The sequence below is a fragment of the Grammomys surdaster genome, unplaced genomic scaffold (genome assembly GCF_004785775.1).
Source record: "Grammomys surdaster isolate TR1022 unplaced genomic scaffold, NIH_TR_1.0 133, whole genome shotgun sequence".
Lineage (NCBI taxonomy): Eukaryota > Metazoa > Chordata > Mammalia > Rodentia > Muridae > Grammomys > Grammomys surdaster.
Window position 1 is genome coordinate 3926197 of NW_021604591.1, and position 9498 is coordinate 3935694.

Below are 9498 nucleotides of genomic sequence, written 5' to 3' on the forward strand. Positions count from 1 at the left end.
AGGGAGAGAGAGAGAGGGGTAACTTACAAATAAAATTTCACTTGATCTTAATCAAAAGGTTAAGAAGTGATACAAATCAAACTTCATGTGATAGATTCTAGGGGGACAGATAACCATCATGAGTCCTCTCTAGTAGTTCTAGACAGTTTGTAGACAGTGTCTAGACAGTGACCATTGAAAAGCTATACATGTATTCTAGTTTTTTTTATTCAGTCTTTACAATAAAAAAAAAAAAACACTGGTAGCATTTCCTCTGTTCAGAACATTTTGCTTTCCCAGGAGACTAGAGGAGCTTAGGGTCCATTCACGCATGTGCATTCTATCCTGGAGAACCCATTGATCTTCTCCCAATGGTGTGCCCATGTGTAGCCTTCTCAGATGAATTCTGTTTTCTTAGCACAGATCCAGAGAAATGATTTCTTTTGACTTTAAACTGTACTTAACCTTTGACCAGAAGGTTAGACCTGAAGAAATATTAAGGCTTTTGTGTATAACTAGAATCTTTTATGCCCTTGAAACGAATGGGTTTTTGTTGTTGTTGTTGTTTTTTGTTTTGGTTTTTCGAGACAGGGTTTCTCTGTGTAGCCCTGGCTGTCCTGGAACTCACGCTGTAGACCAGGCTGGCCTCGAACTCAGAAATCCGCCTGGAGTGCTGGGATTAAAGGCGTGCGCCACCACCGCCCGGCTCTATTACATATTTTCACACAAGGCGCTTCCCTTCCTTAAAAATCCTCTGTGCCTACTTGCCCATCCCACTCACTACACTTTTTTCCTTCTGTACTGGGGATTGAGCCCAGGGCCTTGTGTTTGCTAGGCATATAGTCTACTACTTAACTATATTAATAGCTCACCAGTCACCTTTTCCATTGTCTCTATAATTTTGTCTTTTCCAGGGTATTGTGTATTTAGAATTCACAAATGGTGTCATTTTTTTTTGTACTAGCTTCCTTTATTTAGTAATGTACATTTAAAAATTTTCCATGCCTTTTGGTGACTCAATAGCTCATTAGTTTAGGTGCCGGAATAGTATTTCATTGTCTGGATGGACTGCAATGTGTTATCCATTCATCTGCTGAGAGACATTGTATTTCAGTGGCTGTGAATACATTGTACAAAACCTACCTAAGGTCAAGCCATCAAATCATTGAAATTCCAGCACAGAAGGAGAGGGGCTCATGAAGTTCCACCACTAGCTATCTGCAACTGCTGGAAGAGGAAGAGTCAGTTTTCTTCTGAGATATGGCCCCTGAGAGACTGCCCATGCTCCAGCAGATGGCTTGCACATACAAGCAGCATTAAATGAAACTTGAGAGGTTTTTTGGTTTGTTTTGTTATCTTGTTTTTTAAAAAGAGCACATGAAGTTGGGAGGTAAAAGTAGTAGTGGGGATTGGGGAGTAGTTGGAGGGGAGGAAGTGGGGGTGGATTTGATCAAAACACATTATATGCATATTTGGAAGTCTCAAAAATGAAAAATAAAAGTTAAAAAAGTGTTGATTCCAAGATTGGAAAGTATGGATTGAATTTAATTATAAACATATTGGTGCACCGGGCAGTGGTGGCACACGCCTTTAATCCCAGCACTTGGGAGGCAGAGGCGGGAGGATTTCTGAGTTCGAGGCCAGCCTGGTCTACAGAGTGAGTTCCAGGACAGCCAGGACTACACAGAGAAACCCTGTCTCGAAAAAACAAAACAAAACAAAACACAACAACAAACGAACAAACAAAAACATATTGGTGTGGGGGCACAGTCTTTAACTTCTTTAGGTAAATACAAGAGCTGTAAGTGTTAGATTGTGTGTTAAGCCAGGCAGTGGTGGTGCACGCCTTTAATCCCAGCACTTGGGAGGCAGAGGCAGGTGGATTTCTGAGTTCGAGGCCAGCCTGGTCTACAGAGTGAGTTCCAGGACAGCCGGGTAAAGAAACTGTATCAGTTATGTTTCTCATTGCTGTTATCAAATACCCTACAAGAGGCAACTCTAGGGAGGAAGGATTTATTTTGGCTTACAGTTCAAAGGGATACGGCTCATGGTGGTGGAGAAAGCATGGTGGCAGGAGAATGGGGTGACTAGCCTTACTGCATCCACAGTCAGGAAGGAGAGAGAGAGACAGATGCTGGTGCTCAGCTTGCTTTCTCCTTGTTATTTAGTTCAGGGTCTCCATTTATGGAATGGTGCCATGTCCACATTTAGGGTGACTTTTCCCCTCAGTTAATCTGGTCTAGAAACTCTCTCATAGGCATGACTGGAGGTTTGTCCCCCAACTGATTCCAGATCCTGTCAAGGTGACATTAATCACTGCAGAAACATCAAGTTGTCTTCCTGCTAGTAACAGATGAAAATTTCAGCTGTTCCACATCCTTGTCAGCATTTGGCTTCAAGCGTGTTCTGGACTGTGGCTCTTCTGACAGGAGTGTAGTGGTCTTCACTTGCTGGCTTACTTCCTGTTGTGATGACCCACCATGTGGATCATCTCTTCATATGCTTACTTGCCACTGTTAGGATTTCTCGTGTGAGATGTCTCTTAAGGCCTTTAGCTCCTCCTTCATTTGAAGTGTCTTCTCGTCTCACTGGCTTATTGTTTGGATTATTTGCATTTAAATTTAGTGCTTTATATATTTAATGTTTAAGAAAAATTTATTTAAAAATTTCTATGTATGATATTTTCAACTTTAAAATCAGTATTATTTTATTCTATGTGTGTGGGTGTTTTGCCTGCATGTATGTCTCTGCATCACTTTTTGTGCCTGGTGCCCTCAAGGGCCAGAACTGCAGATACTTATTCCACTGGGTGCTAGAAATCAATCCCACTCCTCTGGAAGGACTCTTGACCACTGAGCCATCCCTCCAGCTCAAGTTCTTTATATATTTTGGATACTTATCGCCTGTCTGATAACTAACTAGAAATAATTCTCTGATTTTGTGTTTTTCTGCTGATTGTTTCTTTTGTTCTGCCAAAGCCTTTAAATTCAGTGTAACCCATTTATCAGTTCTTTGTATTATTTCTTGAGCTATTAGAATCTTACTCAGAAAATCATTGTGTGGGCCTTGATCTTGAAGTGTTTCCCTTAATTTTTCTCTTAAACTTTTAACATTTTAGGTCTTACGTAAAGCTTTTTATGCATTTTTGAGTTGATCTTTGTAAAGGGTGAGAGAAAAGGATCTTATTTTAGTCTTTAACATGTTTGTATTTAAATTTCTCAGCACCATTTTAAAGAGGTTGTCTTTACTACAATGTATGTTTTTTATACTCTTGTCTGGAATCAAATAGCTGTAGCTATGTGGATTTACTTGTAGAGCATCTGCTGTCTTCCACTGGCCCACATGTCTGTTTTGTGCCAGTAACATGCTGTTTTGTTACTATGGCTTTCTAGTTCAGTTTGAAAGTAGGTGTTGTGATGCCTACAGTATCACCTGTTCTGTTACTAAGACCTTCAAGTACAGTTTGAAGACAGGTGTTGTGATGCCTACAGTATCATCTGTTTTGCTCAGGATTGCTTTAGTTATTTGGGGTATTTGTGTTTCCATATAAACTTTAGGGTCGCTTTTCTTTTTCTACATAATTTTTTCTACATAATTCTATCTATTTCTACATAATTTTTTCTACATAATTCTATCACTGAGTCACATCCCCAGGACTTCAAATCGATTTTAGAATCAGTTTCCTCACACACACAAAAGAATTCTCTGATATGGTTACTGAGTATAACTATGAATCTACAGCTCATGGCATAGAGTGACATTTTGATAATAATATTAAGCCTTTTATCCACAAATATAGAAATTCCTCATGTATCTTTTGTGGGAACAGGGACCAGAAAGTGGGGGGAAAGTGGAGATGAAGCCCACGAAGATGCCTGGGATTCAGACTCCAGAGACCAGCATCAGAGTGCAGATTTAAGTTTACTGTTTATTACATAAGCGTATATATAGCTTTTTAGCCAATTAGGGTATGCTTATGTATTCAAGGTGCAACCTGTGCTGTTTAGCCATATCTGTCTTGCTCTCCATGAGCCTGTAGGAGAGGGTCCAATCCCCTGGGTAGATTTTGGTGAAGACAGAGGAAGCAGTCACTTTCTCTGTGTTGTCTTTTTCTCTGTGTTGTGGTCCTTTGTGTTGTCTCACCAGGGTGCCGTGAGCCGTGTCAGATCATACACTGTGTGCAGTAGATCATGACTCTTCAAGGAGTTGAAGGAGCTTATAGGGCCTCGTTCTCGGTCCCATGTCTGGTTTACCTGGTTTATCTCTGCAACCCCAGTTTTTGATTTTATTCACCAGAGTTCTAGTGTTTTAATCACAGATTTTTATATTGAGTTATAAAAAATTGTGTTTTTATTTTGTTACTATTACTTTTCTGATGGCAGAGTCTAGTGCCATAGCCCAGGCTGGACTCAAACTCACTGCGTAGCCCAGGCAGCAATCCTCCTTGTCTCAGCCTTCAGAGTGCTGTGATTATAGGTATGTATAACCAAACCAAACCATAGTGTGTTTATTTTTATTTCAGATACCACTTGTTTGTTGTGGTATGTATATAGGAGAATGACAGACTTTTTATTGATTTTGTAGCTTGAAACCTTCTTATAATTGCTATTGGTTTCAGGTGGGTTTTGTTGTTGCTAATTATTTTGTGTATCTTTTGAAGAAAACAGTGTTTTATTTTTTCTTTCCCAGACTGTAGGTGTGCTGTTATTCAAAGTGCTCCTTTATTATTCCTTTAAGGTGATAGGATCTGTAGCAATGGTTTCTTTTTCATTTTTGATGTTAGTACTTTGTATCCTCTCTCTCTTCCTCCCCCTTTCTCATACTCTGGCTTTATCAATTTTATTGATCACTTCAAAAAGCCAGTTTTTACTTTTTAAATTTCAACTTCATCGATTTCTACTCTATCTTTAGTTTTCTTCTCCTGCTTACTTGGACTGTATGTTCTCATCTATTTTTGGTTCCCTCATGTGGAAACTTAAGAGTATCAAATATACATTTTTTTCTAATATATGGATTCAGTGCGACTTCCTTGTAAGTACTTGAATTTTACTGTGTTCCACAAATTTCAAGAAGCTGTATTTTCATGCTTTTCTTTTTTGCTAGTGATTTACTTATTTTTATTTTATATGCATTGGCTTTGCCTTTCTTTCTTATTGGTGTGTGTGTCTGTGTGTCCATGCATTTGTGCCATGGTGCAAGAACGGAGGTTAGAGGACAGCTTTCAGATGTTGCTCTCTCCTTCCACTGTGGGTTTTAAGGATCCACCTAAGGTCTCAAGCTTGAGCAGCAAGCACTTTTATTGACTGAGCTAATTTTAGTGTGGATTTTTTTGTAGACAAAACATAATCAAGTCTTTCTTTTGGTCTATTCTCATGTTTTTGTTTTAACGAGTGCTTCTAGGTTACTGACATTCAAATTCATTACTTACACTGTTGAGTGAAATACACTATCACTTTTTTTATATTTGCCACATGGCCTTTTTCCTGTTTCACACTCCCCCCTCTCTTCTCCCTTTCTATCTTTGTTCTGCTGGGGATCGAACCCAGGGCTTTTTGCATGCTTGGAACACACTCTACCTTGAGCCACATTGCCATACTTCTCATGTTAGTTAAGCAGCTACTATAATTTCATTTTCTTTCCTAGTTTTAGCACATAGGCTATATATATATGTTGAGGTCTGTCCCTCAAGCATAGCTGTAGCCATTTTGTTCCATGCCTGCCAGCTATTTCATATTGTTGCTGTAAAATGCCTGCCAGTCATTGACACAGAAAAATACCTTAACTCAGAGCAGGGTCTTGCTGACCACATCCCCTGTTGTGTTCTGTATGTTCTGTAAGAGGATTGTTAATCTTAAGAAATTCCAGAAAGCTTTACATGACCCATCAAGTTAAAGGTCAATATTAACTATTATGTTTAAAATGGCTTGAGTCAGAACTGACCACCAGGCAACACTTCCTGCATGTAAGTTCATTGTGGGTTTTTTTGTGTGTTTCTTTTCTTTATAACACAACAGAAAAAGATGTTCAATGGCATAGCCTCAGCTATGATCCTGCTCAATCAGTCTTAGGGTGTGTGTTCAATAAACCATCTCTGTCTGAGATCGGTGTTAGTGTGGTTTGGTGATTTATGGACCATATATACTTTTCAAAATGACTGTCCTAGAGCTTGCAACATATATTCACGAGCCATCCAAGTCGACTTTCAAATAACACTATACTGTTACAGGTAGTTTAATCATGCTAAAATAATAATTTTGAGCCAGGCAGTGTGTCGCATCATACCTTCTATCCCAGCACCTGGGAGGTGGAGTCAGAAGAATCAGAAGTTCAAGATCATTTTCAGCTACATAGCAAGTGTGAGGCCAGCATGGGTTAGGACTCTCAGACATGCAACAACAATCGTGAATTTTCTTCCCTCTTTTATATCACGGATGCCATGCATTTCACTTGCTTCTAAACGTATGTGTGCGTGCACAACCAACATGCTGTTGCTATTATTTTGAATACAAGGTCATCTGTTTTGTGAATTAAGACTAATAAATATATCTTCATTTATCATCACTTACTTATTTTTTGATGCTCTTTACTTTTTGGGTATAGATACATACACCTTTGTTTCTCTCTCTCTCTCTCTCTCTCTCTCTCCCTCCTTCCCTAACCCGCCCCCCCCCCCTCCCTCCCTCTCCCTCTCTCTTTCTTTTTTTGATACAGGGTTTCTCTGTGTAGCTCTGGCTGTCCTGGAACTCACTTTGTAAACCAAGATGGCCTCTAACTCAGACATCTGCCTGCTTCTGCCTCCTGAGTGCTGGGATTAAAGGTGTGCACCACCACCACCCGGCTATAGATACACATTCCTAACTGATATTATTTTCCTCCTTCTCACCCTTCTCAAGTCCAATTTCACACAAATTGTAGCTTGATGAATTATTTCTTCTTAATACTAAATATTTCATTTTATCATCTTTTTTATCTTGGTTTTGGAGAAGCTGAATGTAGCCCTGCGCCTTCATTCCTGCTAGTCTTCTTCATTTCAGGAGACAGTCTTGTTTCTACTTTATTACTTTATGTCATGTAGACATATGATTTTATATATCTGTATAAAATTCAAGACCCACAAATGAGAAAATGTGACTTTTGTCCTTCTGATTCTGGCTTAATTCACTTAGTTAGATAATCTCTTGTTATATTCATTTTCCTAAAAATGATGTGACAAGATATTACCTTGTTTGTGGTTGAATAGAATTCCATTTTGAACATAGATAACATCTTCATGCATTTCTCTGTTGAGAGACATAGACTGACTCCATAATTTAGCTACTGTGGATAATGCTACAGTAAGCATTGGTGTGGACCATCTCTGTAATTACTGCTTATTTGGATGCTCCTTGATTTCATTTAGAAGTATATTTGCATCTTCTTTGATTTATTACACATTCTTATGGTTATTCTTTTAATTATTTTTTTTTGTTGTGTAGAATTTCATCTGATTCACTTTCATTGAATCCCTCACTGGAGAATTGGTATTTTCCAGAGGGGTCCCATTGTCTTGATTTCTTCATGTCTGTTGTATTTCTTCATTGTTACTTGTACATTTAGGGTCAATTCATTGGTTGGATTTAAAAATTCAGCTTCATTTGTCCAGTTGAGGTGTTTGCAATACTTCAGTAGGACTAGTGAGTCTGAGTTGTCATTCCTCCCCACGGTGAGTGGTGTGATTCAGTAGCTGAATCCCCACCAACCTCGTCCTTGTGGCGTGGTGTTGGGCACTATCCACCATACCACTTCCAGAGTAGACTATTAACTGTAGAAGCCATCACACTATGTAAATATCATAGTATTCAAAACCAGTCATTTAACTTTAATAACTACTGGGATACAAAGAAACAAGGATAGTGCTGTGTGTTTCCAAGGCTAGGAAACAGGCCAAGGAAGGACAGGGATCAGTGTTAGAGCAACTGAGAGAAACAGATGGAAGAACGAAGCTGAGATATTGTTAGGATCAACAGTTTAAGGAAGTCACAGAAAATTGTATCTAAGAGGTAAAGGGAGAAGGCATGTGAAAAAGAGAGGATGGAATGATAGAGAGTCCACAACAGGATGAGAGGAGGAGTGTGGGAACACAGAGTAATCATGAAACCTAATCAGGCAACATAAATTCAAAACAAAACTATTAAGAGATACTTATATAACTCAGAGATCTTAATTAAAAAAAAAAGAGAAACCACATGGTGCTTGCCCAACATGTATAAGCCTCTGAATTCAATGAGCCTTCACATGTATTCTGTAATATGTAACATCTATCATATGTATTTTATTTAACATTAGTCAGGATTTCTTCCTTGACAGGATACTATTGAGTTCCTCCTCCTGTGATGTCTTCTGTAGCAAATTCACAGGGGATTTGAGGGTTAGAGCTCCAGTTCAAACCCGTAAAACCAGATTCCTGGGTATGCAGTGTCCTGGTGGATAGGATAAGGGAATAAATACATCTATTACCTTTTGGGTTGAGTTTTTGCTCAGTGTCCAGTAGGTGTCAGCACTCCCTCATTTTTCAGCCCCAGTCCTCCCCGTGGAATAGAATATGGGTAGTTCCCCCCACCCCCGACCCCCCAAGTGTTTCGTGGGTACTGGATGATTGAATTTCCCAAGCTTGGTTTGTTACACATTCTTGTGGATTTCTTTTTCTTTTTTTTTTTTTTTTTTTTTTCTTTGAGACAGGGTTTCTCTGTGCAGCCCTGGCTGTCCTGGAACTCACTCTGTAGACCAGGCTGGCCTCGAACTCAGAAATCCACCTGCCTCTGCCTCCCAAGTGCTGGGATTAAAGGCGTGCACCACCACTGGCCAGCCTCTAGTGGATTTCTGATTTGTTTGTTTGTTTGTTGTTTGTTTTAGAGATAGTAGAGATAGTCTTTTGCTCTGGGTAGCCTGTAACTCATTTTGTAGATGAGGCTGGCCTGAACTCATGGAGATACTTTATCCCCAGTGCTGGGAGCCCCACCTTGGGTTAAACTCTGAGGCTCTGATGTAGTCATGCCTGCTCTACTGTTTACCATTTTAGCTCGAAATGGTTTATTCTACTAGGACTCAAGCTGCCTCTGTTTGCATCAGCTGTGGTTGCTTAGATCAGGCTGGTTTGTGGTAGCTCTGTGGATCTGCCATGACTGCAGTGAACTCAGCATCCTACTTCTGTTCCTGCATCATTGCTTGCACAAGCAGGTCCAGTGGGGCAGATCTCAGCAGTTCTCTATCATTCAGGGTGTGCGGTGCTGCTTTGCAGAGCTCTCCTGGTTTCTTTCCTTTGTTTTCAGCTATTGCCTCTTGTAGGAATAGAAACTATTATGGTCTCGACTTTTCTTTCACTGGGTTACATAGAGTGAGAGTTTAATCCATCTATCTATCTATCTATCTATCTATCTATCCCCCATCTATCCATCTATCTACCATCTTTAGATGCAACTTATGCGTCTACCATCTGTCTGTCTGTCTTTTTTTTTTTTTTTGTGACAGTCTCCTTGTAGC

General features: G+C 39.6%; 1 protein-coding gene across 1 annotated transcript in view; it reads right to left on the minus strand.

The window, feature by feature from the left end:
- M1ap (meiosis 1 associated protein) overlaps positions 1-9498 on the minus strand; it is a 79433-nt gene that overhangs the window by 47735 nt on the left and 22200 nt on the right. The window lies entirely within an intron of this gene.